The sequence below is a fragment of the Peromyscus californicus genome, unplaced genomic scaffold (assembly GCF_007827085.1).
Source record: "Peromyscus californicus insignis strain IS unplaced genomic scaffold, ASM782708v3 Scaffold_7__1_contigs__length_154581171, whole genome shotgun sequence".
Taxonomy (NCBI): Eukaryota; Metazoa; Chordata; class Mammalia; order Rodentia; family Cricetidae; genus Peromyscus; species Peromyscus californicus.
Genome location: NW_026294595.1, coordinates 51982412 through 51999399, shown reverse-complemented (window position 1 = coordinate 51999399; position 16988 = coordinate 51982412).

Genomic DNA, 16988 nt, shown 5'->3' with positions numbered 1-16988 from the left:
GACAAGACTTGGCACCAAACGCCTCTACTTACCCCTCCCAAGCAGGACTTGTTTATCCCTGAACTGAGGCCTAATTCAGGTTTTCTCAATTAGGTCGAGGGCTGAAGGTGGTTTTTTTTTTTTTTTTGGGGGGGGGGAGGATTAAAAGAGTTCTTCCGGATTTTCGTATTATTTTAAAGAAATTTCGACCAGATGATATACCCACTTAGCAGTTCATCAAGTTCAATGTGCTAGGTGCTATCAAAGCCGATACTAACTCATTTAATTCAAACCACAGGCTTAGGACTTGGTTTCTCTCACATCTCCATTTTTCTGAGGTGTAAATTGGTTGTGAGACGAATGTTGTTTTTTTTCCAAGTGCAAGACCAGAGGTCAGCATTGTGCTACCCAGATCCTGAGTGAGGCTCCCAAGCCCTGGAGCTAAGCCATCCCAGGAGGGTCCTCATCAAAGAGGCGTGTGTGCAGGTGACACAGAAGCCCAGTTCCACGGTAGACCCATCACCCTAGGGTTAGATTTGTGTCTGTGTGCACAAAACTGGAAGGACCCTGGCTTGTTCCCAAACAGTTTTTCCTCCTGCGCTGGCAGAAGGTAGCAATTCAGGACACCAAGGTTTAGGATTCAGTTGCTTCACAGTACCACAGGTTGGGGTATTTTGCAAACTGTTCTTTTTGTTGTTGTTGTCGTTGTTTTTCTTTTTTTGTTGTTTTTTGTTTTTTCTTCTCTTCTCTCTGGACCTCCAGTCCTAGGAGGGTTCCCTGGGTGGACACTTCCAGCTGGGTGTGCTTCTACTTTTTCAAGTGGGACCCTGGCCTAGCTAAGCAGCTAGGAGAGGCCTGCCCCCTGCTTCCCCCCACATTCCACACCAGGCACTGTCTCGGTGAATCTCCCCCAGCACAGTAGAGACAAGTACAATGTCTTAGTTCAGTAACATAGCCAGGGCCCAGATTCCACCGAGGCTCAGATTTCTTGGTCTCCCTGTCTCTCCCCTTTGGCACATTCCGGTCCCTGCTCCAAACTGGACATGCAGGTTCCCTGTGGTTTCCATGAGGGACAGACTGGAGAACAAAGCCAAGAAATGGAAAAGAGAAAAGACTTCAGAAGCAGATCTCTGCAGAGACTGTTGGAGTCTTCCCCTGCAGGATCTCCTTACTGCATGGCTGGCCGATGCTTCTCCCTGTCTATCCCACGTCATGGAGGGGGGCAATTAATGCTTTGTAAAAGCTAGTTACCCCACTCAGGTGCATGAAGTCAGTGGCGGTGAGGAGCAGATTCCAGGGTAGCCCATCTCTGAAAAGAACATTGCTTTGCTTAAAATCAAGAGTTCCCAAAGAGTGTGTGAAATGAGGGGTGCAGGGTCAAAAGACTGGTAAGAGCCCAACCTGCTTCTCTGACTACCAGACTACGTTGAGAAACACGTGGCATCCATGTCTGGAGTGATGGTCGGGAACAATCCACAGCTCCTCTGCCTGGTCTGCCACCTCTAGGCAACTGTTGGGCCCATGATTTTGGAATCCTTCCTTATTTCCTCTTGCACCTCAGAGAGTCTTCCCTCGCACTGAGTGGTCATTGGTGGCAGGAGAGGGTAAATACAAGCCCTGGGTCTTGCTGGGTGTCCCTAGGGTCTCCATCACAGTGGAGGCTCAAGAATGCTTGTTGACTGGACAAAGGAATAAATGATGGGCTAGAAGAAAGACCAATGACTCCAGATGAACTCAGGGCTGGTGCTGGAATGGTGGGCATAGGCGCAACCAATAAAGGCCATGGGAGTTCCATTCAGGGGAAGAAACATACAAAACAAAACCCACCCCCAAACTATGTGCCTCAACTGCTTAGCTGGAAATCCTTAACCAGAAAGGGAGAGATGGCGATCTCAGGTAGTAACCCAAGCTCAGGTTCTGGTTGTATGGGGTCTCCAGTGAGGAAGGGTGCTGGAAAAGGGTTATGCAAGTGCTGGGGGCTACTGAGTTCCTTTTTAGATCAGGTTCTAATCACATAAATTGTCAGAAGTCTCAAATTCTCCAGCGCCTTCAGATCCACCAAAAAAAATGAAATCCCAAATAACCACAGGGGAAGTGGTCCTGAGACAGCCCTGGTTCTTCTGCTCCTAGGGTCTCCAGAAGAGAGAAATGAAGAATCAAATGAATCATTGCTTGGAACCCAACCAGATCTCCAAGTGCCTAGCAGGAAGCCCTGCACCCAAAGAATATTGGGTGGGATGGAGTGTATAGATGAAGCCTCTTACACAGCCTGCTCCAGGGCAAGTGAAAGAGGCGGGCTGGGGTGGGAAAATCCAAGCATATACATATAAGTCTTCTTAAAAGTTAATTCAGTTCTTTGAGATAGGCCTACCTGTAGTCACAACTTGGCCTTGAACTTGCCGCGTAGCTAAAGGATAGCCTGAACGTATGAGCCTCCCGCTTCTACCTTCTGAACTATAGGTGTGGATCACCACACTTGATCACCAGGGCTTCATAAATGCTAGGGAAATACTCTATCAACTGAGCTACACCTTCTGCCCACATGCCTTGTTGTTTGAAGGCCTCTGGCTTTAGGGGGTCCTGGCCAGATCTTGCAGATTCCTATTGTGACAGGCTCTGTCACATCCTTCTTCTCCTTCTCCCCCTCCTTCTTTGGGGAGACAGAGTTTATCTGTGTAGCCCTGGCTGTTCTGGAACTTGCTGTGTTGTGTAGACCAGGCTGGCCTCAAACTTAGAGATTTATCTGCCTCTGCCTCCCGAGTGCTGGAATTAAAGGTGTAGGCCACCAGCACATGGCTTTTCCATCCTGTCTTCTAAGGGTGCACCACGCCCTCCCCTAGCAGATACACTTCCAATGGAATAGCTTCCCGATATTAGTCTGCTCATTTTCAGTGTGATTATAATCAAGCTGCTGTTCCTTCTGCGTCTGTTTCTCAACTGTAAAATAAGGATAGTGATAGCTTTATCTCAGTGGGTTGTTGGAAAGATGGGGCCAATGGATGTGAAGTTCACACTAAGGCCTGGCTGCGGAATTCTGTGGCTAGTCCTTCCAGGTCAATAGGAAAGAGGGACATGTTTACCACATTGGCCCCTTTCTCATCCTTTGTGTGCTGCCCTCAGTGTCTTCAGAGGCTGAGGCCAGTGTGCTACAGTGTGCTTGGTGCAGGCCTGAGGTCAAAAGGAAGAGACACACTACATGCTCAGATATCTGTTCAGAGTTGGGCTGTGGGTAGGGCGAGGTGGAAGGCATCACTTGCAAGAAAGAGGATACCTTATTTTGAGCATTTATTATGTTCTTGGCACTGTATTAGGCAGGGGGAAACTGAGAAGGGAAATGTATGAGGAGCAAAGATAAATTCTCTTCAGTTAATCCAAAGAAATACTTACTTGGCCAATGCATTATTATTCTGTGTTTTTTGTTGTTGTTTTTTTTCTAAGAAACAGAATCTAAGAGTTGTTAAGCAAGTTGCCCAAAGCCACACAGCTATAATATCCAGAACCAAGGTTACAATTTCAGCCTGATCCTGTCTTCTCTTTCCTGCCCAGTTGGTTTGGTGAGAGACTTTGTGATGGGAAGGATGAGGGATCCAGCTGAGGCTATGTTCTGCCCCCCTTACCAACGGTCCCACTTGCTGTCCTTCAAAATTAAAGCAGTGGGATGTTGGGCTCTTTCTGTCCAGGGCTCTGGTAGTTGATATTTTTGCATCTTTACGTTTCTGCTTTCTCCTCTGTAAAGTGGGTATAAAAATAGGAATCTGTTTCATTATGTTGTCAGGCTTATTGGAGATGAAACCGTTTAAAGTTGGATTGAAGTCAGTAGTTCCCATCTCCACCATGTTCAAGAGAAACTCCACTAGGCAGGAGGTAGGTCTGAGTAAGATCAATTGTGTGGGCCTCTCATGTCTATTTCCTGTCTGAGCCCTTTAAAAGCCAAGGGTTTCACGGATGTTCTCCAGGAGCAGGAGCCCATGGCTAGGAAGTTTCCCTGGGACCTCCAGGAAGCAAGTGACCTGAGTTTCCAGAGAAATGTGTGTGCCTTTGGAATATCCTGGGAAGCAGGTAGGTCTCACAGTGAGGAATTCAGAGACACTGTCATGTCTGCATGCCTAGGTATTTTGTCTATCTGCCTTTTCTTTGAAATTCATTAGTAAACCAGGACTTGGACTATGGAGCTCAAGTTCTTTTTTTTTTTTTTTTTTTTTTGGTTTTTCGAGACAGGGTTTCTCTGTGTAGCTTTGTGCCTTTCCTGGAACTCACTTGGTAGCCCAGGCTGGCCTCGAACTCACAGAGATCCGCCTGGCTCTGCCTCCCGAGTGCTGGGATTAAAGGCGTGCACCACCACCGCCCGGCTTGAGCTCAAGTTCTTGAGAGCCTGCTCCAGGTACATGCTCTCAGAAAGCCCCCATCTTCCTAGCCCAGATTTTGCCTTATCATTAGTGGCTACCACGGGATCGTGGTGCCAAATCCATGCCAAGGCTTTACTGCTCTAGTGAATCAGCAGAGACCTGGGATTGGTGGTGGAGCCTGCCTGGTGAGGACGGCCTGGGGCGAGGACTGCTCTTACCCAAGTGGGCAGCCTCTATCTAGGTCTGCGTTATTTACTTACTATGAGAATTCTGGGAAGTTACATAATTAACCCTCTGTACCTCACTATGCTTCTCTGAATAATGGGGATAAACAATAGTCCCGCCTCACAGATGGGCTGTAGGGATTTTGTGGGTTTTATCATGTAAGCCTTTTAGGAAGAACACAAATGTGATCTCTCTGTATGCACACACTGAGGCAAATCCAAACTCCCTTCTCATTCACACAGCGGTCAGCAGGAGATACTGTGGATTTAGGGTCTGCCAGTTAGAGCCATAGAATAGGTGATCACTGTTAGGTCAAAGATTTAAAAACGCCAAGAGTGGACGGCTATAGTTTATAATAACCTTAATATTTTCTGAATATCAAGGTGAAAGGAGCCCAAAGGCTTTAAATACAAAGTAATAATAGGGTATGGAAAAATGAATTGCTTTGAGTTAATAAGTAAATTCCTTACATACATATGGAAATATCAGACTGTGCCTCCTGAAGATCTACAATTTTGTGTGCTGATAAAGACGTTTAAAGAAGTTTAAAGAAACCATCCTGATTTGCATATCATGCAGTATACACATGTATTACCACACTCTGCTCCATAGCTTGTACAATTAAATAAATAACAATAAAAAATATTAAGAGAGTTGCAACAATGGGAAATTCTTTTTGCTTTTATAATGCTGCCCTATAATGCTTCTTTCTGCTTCTATAATGCTTCATATAATGCTTGGTATGAAAAAACTTAAAAAAAATGAAGGGGCTAGAGAGATGGTTCAGTGGTTAAGAGCACTGGCTGCTCTTCGAGAAGGACCCAGATTCCTTTCCCAGCATTCACATGGCACCTCACAACTGTCTGTAACTCCAGTTCCAGGGGATCTGACACCTTCACACAGACATACATTCAGGAAAAACACCATTTCTCATAAAAAAGAAATCAAGGCAGCAATAACCACTTTCTCCTTTCAGAAATGTATTTCAAAGACAAGGAAATGCAGGGAACACATGCCTCTTTGCATATGGCCCATTGAAAATAGTTCCTGCATCACAATGGGAGACATCTGCTGTACTCTAGGGTCTCTGAAGCATTGTGGGGTAAGTCCACCAATCTTCGTGATTCCCAAGTGTCTCATCTGTAAGATGGGGATGATGAGCATAATAGTCCTTGGGAGGATCTTTGTGAAAATTAAAGGAAGTATGTGTTGGAGAACCAGCAGCTGGCAACAGACGAGAGTAGAACCAACAATTTGCTCTCTCTCTGTGTGTGTGTGTGTGTGTGTGTGTGTGTGTGTGTGTGTGTGTGTGTGTATGTTGGGGGGCAGGAGGCAAATAACAAAACAAAACAACTCTCCAACCAAACCTAAGGAAAAAGGAGGAACCCCAAACAACAGACATTTCCCAAGCAGATTCCTTGAGGACCCTTTGAGACCCTCAGAGCAAGAGACTCAATTCAGACACACTTTAAAGTGAGTTTCGAGGAGGGGTTCAGGATGTCTGTTAGGGGACATCATCTTGTTTCTTTAAGACTCAGTCATGTCTCCATCAAGCCTGGGGATGTTTTCCTACAGATGGAGGGTAGCATCTCTAGGGTTAGTGTGGAAGGCTATCAGATACTAGAAAACTCCAGACAAAATATAGCTGAACCATCCCCCCACAACTGCAAAATTACTTCAAATACGCTGAAGTTGCTTCTAAATCTGGAGAGAAACCTAGGGCCACTTCTCCTCTCTTGTTGACAATGGAAACCAGTATCTGCATAGCCTCTCATGTTAGGGTCTCTTTACCTGAACATACGCACATGTACTCAGATACACACGAGCCAATTTCCTTTCTGTTTACCATGCTCTGTGAGAGGTTTTAAAAGTTAATCAAAACCTTTTTTTATTCACAGTTTCCATTCAAATCTGGAACAACAAGGATTTTTCTTTCTCACATTAAAAATACCCCCCCCAATTGCCCAACAAAATATAACTTATCACCTGCAGCTAATTTTGCAAAAATCTATTCAGATATCCTTTGAATTGTGATTACCATGTTCTCAAAAGTACAAAGCAATCAATTATATTAGCCATATGGTTTGATCATAACAGCTAATTTCCATTTCATAACATAATTGTTTAAAAACTGACAGTTTATTAGGTAGGCTATTTAGGAAACTTCTCACTACCTCTGTTTCTTTTATACGATGACTGAAATAAGAATAAAACCCCAAAGCTGTTAGACTGTGAGTTCCCACAGCTCTAGGCTCCACAGAGTCCTTGGTGCTGACTCTCTGTAAGGACAGTCTTCTTGCCCTGCTTTCCCTGAACGCACACTGGTGAATGCTGGACACAGAGCCCCTTGGCTTCACCAGGCACAGGCACAGCAACTCGAATTTGATTTAATGGGAAGGGGCTCACAGGGCTCCTCCCTTATGTTGGACATGAGCGCCAGATAGAAAGGCTGTGCAGTCACACATTACTGCAAACAAAACATGTCACCCTTCAGTGAGCTTAATGCTTTGACCATTAAATGTAGTCCCTCATGTAAATGACAGTGTGTTTAACTGGCAAGCAGATGTTCCCCACTCTCATCTCAGAATTAGAAAGCTGCGGCTTATGGTTTGCTTTCGGCTCTGAGTGTCTTATTTCCCCAAGTATTCTGCAAAATCTTTTATGGTTTTCTCTCCCACTCACTTGAGTGTTGGCCCCATTTTGGCCTCTGGACTTTCCTCAGAATCAGGAGTAAATGTTCTGGATGCTACAATACATACCTTTTGGACCTCTGCAAATATCCACATAAAGGAGATGCTGAACGCAATAGTCAAGCACAGTGTTTAAGGTAAGTGGGTTCTAATGTACTCTGACTTTAATGGGCATGACTGTAGTGAATTGTTCTGTCACTCCTTGGTTTAGAATACGAAAAGACCTACCATGTCAATTTGCCATTTTCATAACATGGGTTTAAATGTCAGATGGAATAACTAGTCTTTTTTTTTTTCTCTCCAAGGCAGGGTTTCTCTGTGTGTAGACCTGGCTATCCTAGAACTTTCTCTGAAGACCAGGCTGGCCTTGAACTCACAGAGATCTGCCTCTGCCTCCTGATTGGTAAGATTAAAGGTGTGCGCCACTACTGCCCAACAATAGATAGTTTTTTTTTTAAAGGGCACAACTATTTAACTTTAGATTAGATAATTGAGGAGGTATGAAGCTTTTTGGTAAACTAGCCCATTCTCAATTAAGTAGAACTGAAAAATTTTTTTTGTTGCTGTTTTGTTTTTTTGAGACAGGGTTTCTCTGTGTAACAGTCCTGGCTGTACTAGAACTCACTCTGTAGCCCAGGCTGGCCTTGAACTCAGAGATCCACATACCTCTGCCTCCTGAGTGCTGGGATTAAAGGCATATGCCACCACTGCCCAGCAGAACTGAAAATTCTTGACATTGAGGATATATATTTGTGTCATACATCCTTTCTTTTTGTTGATTATATTTTCTAATAATGATATAGTCTGCAGGTACCCTACATTGAGTGTATTTATTAAGAGCTTGAGTAAGTTTGACACATCATTATAGCACTTAAGAAGGGATGTTTATTTTGAAGCTTTTCCACATTCATTGGTAGGTTAGTTGGATGTAGTGGCACATGCCTTTAATCTCAGGAGACAGAGGCAGGCAGATCTCTGTAATTTGAGGCCAACCTGGTCTATAGAGTGAGTTCCAGGATAGCCAGTGATACATAGTGAGACCCCGTCTATAAAATAACAACAAAAATTGCTGTGTTATCCTAAAGTTACCATTATTATATTACTACTTATTTTAGTTTCTGTACCTCCTCTGATGGCATCCCATCTAACTCAGATTAAAAACCAGTGACCTTACAATTGCTAAAGACGTAAAGGATTTGATCCTGGTGACATTCTTTCTTGCTGCCTCCTCTCCAGCTGTAAGTCACTATCGCTGTTCCTCGATAACACCAGGACTGCCTCTCCCTTAGACCTTTGTCCTTGCTGTCTGTCTTCCTGGCTGGTAGCTCCTCAAGTGGATATGTGAAGTCCCTCCCTCCCTTTTCTACTCAACCCGAATGTCACTTTCTCATTAAGTCCTACACTGACCAGTCAAAAGCATGGCTCCTCACTCTTACTAACTTGTACAACCTACTTGCTTTCTTGTTTTTCCATAGTGCCGTTGGGTATCTGACCTGCTGTTTTCCATTATTTGTTTGGTTGTGGTCCCCTCTCACTAGATGTAAACCCTGTGAAGCAGGAATTTTTGTCAGCGTCCATTTCTTTGCCTCACTACTAAGTCCCCTGCCATAGCAACCATTTGCTAGTCATAGAACAGGACTAACAAGTGAACACATGCTCAACAAATAGTTATTGATGAGTACATTAATTGGCTAGGAGAGGAGACCACACGCTGATGGGAGAAAGTTGGCGTTGAAGTCAGAAGCCCATGACCCGGGGCAGGTGGCCACCAACACCACTGTTTGTCCCTTGAGGAGAATAGAATATGCTTCCATCCAGGACCATACAGGGATCCACCAAGGTAATCCAGGTGAGACACTCTCCAGAGTTAAAGCACTTTTTCTGAGGCACCAAAGAAGCCCTTAGAAAACTGAGTCAAGCAGATTAAAACTAACCGGGTATGTACAGGAGCCAGAACTCTGTTTTACCTCCTGTGAATCCTGAAAGTGAGTGCATGCCGGGGTTCAACTGCCTCTCGCTCATGCACCTAATGGATGTGTTTTCCTTCTTAGCTCAGACTAGAGGCCAGGGCCTACATGCATCTGAGGTCTCACACCTGCACTCATTGGTAAGGCTGGGAGCCATAAAGGAAACACAGGATCAGCTTGAATGATTAGAACAGTAATAACTGCTTACACTTTTTGAGTGCTCACCATATGCCAGGCAAATGGTACCTTCATGGAGTAGTTCATTTATCATTGTAACACGGTAACATCTTTGAGCATATCTTACTGGTGGGGAAAACGAGGCAGAAAGAGGTAGGAACCTTTACCTAGTTTGACTGGTAGGGCCAGGATTTGAACTCAAGCTATCATTTTAGGAGTCTGATAAAATAACTGCTCTGCTTTGCTGCCAATGGTATAGTAGCTTTCAACGAATTCTTGCTGTACTACAGAATACCACAAGCGAAATCCATAGCCACATGGGTCTTCCTGGCAAAGAGACACAAGAAGCTGGGCCAGCATGGGTTACTCTGGTGGTTCTGGTCACTGTTAGGTGTTGTTATACCCTTGTAAAGATTATGTCCAGCACTGCTTATACTACACAATTATGTAAATGACATATGCAGTCACGATATTGAAAATTTTAAAAATTTCAAAGCATATAAATACTTCAAACCTGTTTGTCGATGGACTTCAGACTTCTTGATCAATAGAAGAAAAGTATCATTAATGGTATATATATATAAATGTAAAGGGGCTGGGTGGTAGTGGCTCAGGCTTTTAATCCCAGCACTTGGGAGGCAGAGGCAGACAAATCTCTGTGAGTTAGAGGTCAGCCTGGTCCACAGAGCGAGTTCCAGGATAGCCAGGGCTACACAGATAAACTCTGTCTCAAAAAACAAAACAAAACAAACAAATGATAAAGGGGCCAGGGAGACGGCTCAAGGGTTAAAGGCACCTGCTACCAAACCTCAAGATACAAGTTTGAATCCTGGGACCCACCCATGTGGTAGAAGGAGAAAACTGACTCCCCGAAATGTCACAGTGTGACATCTACCCGCACACTGTGGCGCCTGTGTACCCACACCTCCAGAAAAAAATATAATGAAAATGATAATAACGGCACTGGATTGAAACACATCAAATATGTGAAATTATTTGAGTTTTTCCTAACAGTATCATTGCCCCACATTCACCGATCGCCCCGAAAAGTGTTAGCAAACTCAAATGAAAAAAAGATCAGTAAATAAAAGGAGAAAGTTAAGAATTAGGGCCGGAGAGATGGCTCAGCAGTTAAGAGCAGCAGCTGCTTTTGCAGAGGACTTAGGTTTGGTTCCCAGCCCCTACATGGCAGCTCACAACCATACATAACTCCACTTCCAGGGGAGCTGATGTCTCTTTTGGCCTCTGTGGGCATGCATACACATATAGTCAGGCTCTCACACATACAAATTAAATATTAAAAACTTACATTACCTTCTGAAACATTAAAGCTATTTATTTACTTTTTATTTTTTAAATATTTATTTATTCATTCCTTTACTTATTTATTATGTATACAGTGTCCTGCCTGCATGTCAGAAGAGGGTGTCATATCTTGTGAGCCACCATGTGGTTGCTGGGAACTGAACTCAAGACTTCTGGAAGAATAGCCAGTGCTCTTAACCACTGAGCCATCTCTCCAGCCCCCTATTTATTTATTTATTTATTTATTTATTTATTTATTTATTTATTTATTTATTATTGTTTGTGTGTGTGTGTGTGTGAGAGAGAGACAGAGAGACAGAGACAGAGTCAGAGAGAGCCAGAGAGACAGAGAGAGAGAGTCAGAGAGAGCCCCTAAGTGTCACAATGCATGTGTGGCCAGAAGACAGCTTCTGAGAGATGATTCTCTTTCCACTGTGGGCTCCGGGCATGGGATGAGAGCAGAGCCCAGTTCCTTAGGCTTGTGTGCCAAGTGCTTTTACCAGCTGAGCCAACTTGCCTGCCCTATATTGTCTTTTGGAGAGCAATTGTACTGTGGTATTGTGGAGAGCAGATGATGAGTGAATGTGTATAATTGACAGGAGCACAGCCATGCCCCAAACCCCAGTGCCTCAGGCCTATGCAAATGGCAAGGCCTTCCCTAGGCCAGGCTCAGAGGAATGGCGAAACCTTTCCTTGGTCCAAGTTTGGATGTTTATGAACGGTTGGCTGTAGGTTTTGTTTTGGTTTGTTTTCCCCTTACTCTTTGCTCTTTACTTGTTTGGGGCCCCGCCACTCAGCTCCCAAATAAATATACACAGGGTCTTATTCTTTCTTATGATGCTTGGCCATAGCTTGGCTTATTTCTTGCCAGCTTTTCTTAAATTATCCCATCTATCTTTTGCCTCTGGGATTTTACCTTTCTCCATTTCTGTATATCTTTACTTCTTATTCTGTGACTTGTTGTGTAGCTGGGCGGCTGGCCCCTCTCCTTCTCCTTCTTTTGCTCCCTAAATCTTTCTTCCCAGATTTCTCCTCCTATGTATTCTTTCTGCCTGTCAGCCCTGCCCATCCTTTCTCCTGCCTCACTATTGACTGTTCAGCTCTTTCTTAGACCAATCAGGTGTTTTAGACAGGCAAAGTAACACAACTTCACAGAGTTAAACAAATGCAACATAAAAGAATCTTTGCATCATTAAACAAATATTCCACAGCATAAACAAATGTAACACACCTTAAATTAATATTCCACAACAGTCAGCCTTTAGCTAAAACCAGTGTTTGAGGAATCTATCTACATCCTTCTGAATGACTGCAACCTGAGACTGCTTTCCTACTGAGACCTCCTATGGAGATGAGCTGACCCACTTCCTTCCAGTTCATCCTGTATGTGACAAAGGCCCGGAGCTACCTGGTTGCTTTTAGTACCTCTCCATCAGAGTGCACAGCCCACTCACTCTCAGACTTTCTGTATGTGTCTCTATCATTCGTTCACTCCTTATCCCCCACTCAGGTCAATCCCCAATCCATGCAGGTCACGGAAAGTATGATTAATATACAAAACTCTACCCATACTTAATGTATACAAATCTGTGAGTTTTGACACATGCAAATATCTGTAATTACAACTAAACTAAGAAACATATTGAATAGCTCTCAGGGTCTCCTTTTAATCCTTGTGTGTAGTAAAAGTATTTAACAAATTTAAAAACTTTTTTGGTGCTGGGTTTTCAACTCACAGCCTTTCACATGCTCTGCCAATGACAAGTGGGCCACCACTGAGCCATGCTCTCAGCGCCCCTTCCATCAAAATTTGAAGAGTACACACCGAAACTACATGAAGCAGATGGTTAGAACTTATTCATTTAGCACACCTCGAGTTTTAACCTATTGAATCCATCGTTTCCTCCACCCTTTGAGTGTCTGCCAACCACTACTTGTGTTCAATGATTCTATGCACTTGAGTATTATTTATAGCTATCTCATATAGGTGAACACCTGCACCATTTTTTTCTCTTCTGATTAGCTTATTTTACTTAGTTTAGAGTTCTCCAGGAGCATCCACATTGTTGCAAATGGAAGGATTTTTGTTTTTATTTCTGAAGCCCGGAAAATAAATACTCCAACATATGTATCATCCCATTTTCTGTGTTCATTCATTTCTCAATGGACTTTTGTATTGGTGAAATTATTAAGGCCACTCCACGTAGTTAAAAGGAGATTTATTTAATGGCATAACTTACAAATTAAGGGATAGGTAGGTCGCGGAGTCTGGGGAAGGTGTATCGCAGTCCAGCGGTGTTCTCTGGAGCTCTGCTTGGTACACCTCTCCAGTCCAGGGTCCCGCAACAGAGAGAGAGCCCGCCGATCCAGATCTCGGGTCCCCAGGCGCCTCCTTTCGCCCCGCCTTGTAGGCGTGACAGTTGCCGAAGTCTCAATGGGGTTTGGAACTTCCAGATCAAAGCTGGAATGGCTACCCACTACATCTCCCCCTTTTTGTCTAAATAAGAAAGTTCTAACCTAATACAAGACTATATACAAAGGAATGGTTATCAAATATAGTCCAGGAATAATGAGGGATAATGACCTAGATAAGATGGAACTACAACCAATGCAAACAATATCAAGCAAGAAACACATACTATAATCCAGAGAAGTATAGAGCATAGGTAAATGGCATGTTACAAAGATCATTCCAAAAGGTGTCCTATCCTAAAGAACCCGAATCTAATACTTAATATGTTCTATCTACTAAGTCGTAACTATAACTGCTAGTCTTCAATCCCATCAAAGACCTGAGAAGGAATATAATGGTACCTGAGGAATGGTAGATGGATGCAAACAACTTTTGGGAATCTTGCGAGAGTAGACGGAGACAGCTGGCAGCCTGGACAGTCACCTAATGTTTCTCAGCATTGTTGGTGCATTCAAATTGGCTACAGGCCTAAAGTATCTGACAGACCATTTTTAGAAGCAGGAATTCTGAAAGACCATCTTACCCTGTCTTGGCAGAGTACAGTGGTCGCTTTCCTTGTGTCCCGCTTGTCCAGAAAGGATAGCATTGCATTTGTACTGTCATCCGTCGAGGCAAGGGCAGTTCTTTGCCCAGTAGGCCATTTTGTGCCAAGAAGACAAACTTCCAAATGGAAATGTCTTAGAAGCCCAACATTCTCTCGGGATCAAATTGGTGCAGCCAGGAGCAATTGTGTCTCACATCAACAGAATTCTAAGTTATTTAAATGCCATATTCTCTAGGTCTATGAAGTGTTTGAAGATTACCTGTCCATCTGACCTATGTATCTGTAAATCTGGATAACCTAACTAACGTAACTATAGAGATGACCAGCATAGGTGACTATAAATCTATAAGTCTTATCTACCGAAATAACCTAAGGACTAAGGCTTCACGTAAACAAGGTAAACAGTCTATAAGCAAGTGTATGGTAAAGAACGATGACTTTAAAATTGTGACAATACACAAGATGTTATAACAGAGGTAGGAGTATATAGTGCGATTGCAATATGACAATAATCTTAAATATATATCGAAAGATACTTTGACTTCAAAATTTGGATGTAAGGATATGTTGCTTTGGAAAAGAGTCTCTTTTGTTTCCACAGAAAGCAAGAGGCTATGGATTTGTTCCAGAGTAAGATACATCAGGTTTAACCAGCCAAGACCCCCTGAAAGGTCTCCGATGACACCATGGCCCAGATGATCCAACATCCAGAACCGTTTCAAGACAACTGGCTCAGATGATACAGCCTCAAGGACTACTCCATGATCCTAAAATTTTCTTTGTTTCCCCAGAAGATACAGCGCCCCCCTCCAGCAGGAAGTAGTAAGAGAAGCTACGCCCAAATTCCCAAATATACCAAGCTGACTTTGGAGATGTGTAAAGGTTAAAACCTTCCTTTTTAAGAAAAGGAAAGGGGAAGTGCTGTGGGATGGTCTGTATGTCAAATGTGTTGCTGATTGGTCAATGAATAAATCACTGATTGGCAGTGGCCAGGCAGGAAGTATAGGCGGGACTAACAGAGAGGAAAATTGAGAGAACAGGAAGCTGGGAGGGGGGACACTGCCAGCCGCCATCAGGACAAGAAAGATGTAAAGTACCGGTAAGCCACAAGCCACGTGGCAAGGTATAGATTAATAGAAATGGATTAATTTAAGCTGTAAGAACAGTTAGCAAGAAGCCTGCCACGGCCATACAGTTTGAAACCAATATAAGTCTCTGTGTTTATTTGATCGGGTTTGAGCGGCTTGGGACTGGCGGGTGAGAGAGATTTGTCCTGACTGTGGGCCAGGCAGGAAAACTCTAGCAACACTTTTGGGTTGTTTCTGCTTGTTGGCTACTCTGAATAATGCTACATACCTGCTTTGACATCACTTTGACATCTTGATATGCATTCTTATGGACATGTAGTCAACAGCAGGTCTGTTGAATCATATAATAACTCTACTTTTAATTTTTTGATTAACTTGTATACTATTTTCCATAGTTGATAAAGAATTTTATATTCCTTTCTTTTCTTTTCTTTTAATTTTTTGAGACAGGTCTTTCTACATAGCCCGGGCCAACCTGGAGTGCACTATGTAGATCAGGTTGGCCTTGAACTCACAGAGATCTGTCTGGTTCCCGGGTGCTGGGATTAAAGGCGTGTACCACACTGCCCAATCCTCTGCTTGATTTTTAAAATGAGTTTCTATTATTATTTTTTTATTGTTGTGGTTGAATTGCAGAAATTTCATTCCTACTTTGGAAATTAATCACTTATCAAGTATTCAGTTTGCAAATATTGTATACCATTTTTATAGGTTGTCTCTTTTTCTGTTCTTTATGTCTTTCTCTGTCCTTCTTTATGGAAGTGGTACCATGAACATAAAGAAACCGATAGTGTCTCCTTATCAACATATCTCAACATAGCAATGAATGGAAAATGATATTGTTTTGCAGCCCAAGATGACTGGGCATCGACCCGCTGACACAGGAAAGGGAAGAGGCAGGCAGAGCTCTTCCCGGTGAAGAGCACAGCGACTGTCCAGCTGTGCGGGTGAAAAAAAACAAAACAGAACTTGAGTGTAGTTAAGCTCAAAAATTCAAAGTAGTATAATTTACAGAAAACACAGAGGACTGTTTGTTTAAAGAAATTTATCAGCAAAATCTAGGTAATGGGAAACTTTAGAGACAATCTTATTAATTTTTTTCTTAAAAGTTACATTTATTTGTGGTTGTATGTATGTGTATATGTACGTGTGGGCATGCACACACCTCAGCACATATGTCAAGGTCAGAGGACAGCTTACAGGAGTCTGTACTCTCCTTCCATGCTGTGAGTGCTGGGGGCAGAACTCAGGCAGGAGTCACCTTTACCGGCTGAGCCATGTCACTTACTACAGTCCAATTGCTTGACCAAAAAGATTGCAAAGAATAACAGAAAAGGGAGGATCTCTGAATAAAAGGATAAAATACTGGGGCTGGAGAGACAGCTCAGTGGTTAAGAGCACTGATTGCTCTTCTTGAGAACCTGGGTTTGAATTCCAGCACCCACATGGAGGCTCAGAACTTCTGTAACTCCAATCCCAGAGGTATGACACCTCTTCTGGTCTCTGCCAGCACCTCATGCATGTGGTGCACAGACCTCCAGGCAGAAACACCCCACCCCCCCACCCCCACCCCCCGCCAACACACACACATTACAAAACAAAAAAAGATGTGATGCAAGACCTGCAGGCAGGAAAAACCCCCACACACATTGCAAAAGAAAAAGATGAAAGACAAAGCCCAGCTTGGTGGTTCAAGCCTGTGATCCCAGTGTGAGAGTATGAGTCAGGAGGATTGCAAGTTCAAAGCCTGCCTGGGCTATAGAGTGAGCTCAAGGATACCCTGAAAAATTTATTGAGACCACATCTCAAAATTAAAAAAATAAAAATGAAAATGAGGTGCAGATATATCATAGTGGTAGAATTAAACCAACTGACTGCAGTATGTGAACTAATTTTGGGAACTTGCATAATATTGTTGAGACTGGTGGAAATTTGCACACTGAATACTTCATGGCAAGACATTACTATTTTTATATAAATGTAATGACATTTTAGTTAGATTTTTAAAAAAGATTTATTTATTATTATGTATACAGTGTTTTGCCTGCATGTATGCCTTCATACCAGTGGAGGGCACCAGATCTCATTATAGATGGTTGTGAGCCACCAAGTGGTTGCTGGGAATTGAATTTAGGACCTCTGGAAGAGCGGTCAGTGCTCTTAATCTCTGAGTCATCTCTCTAGGCCCTTTAGT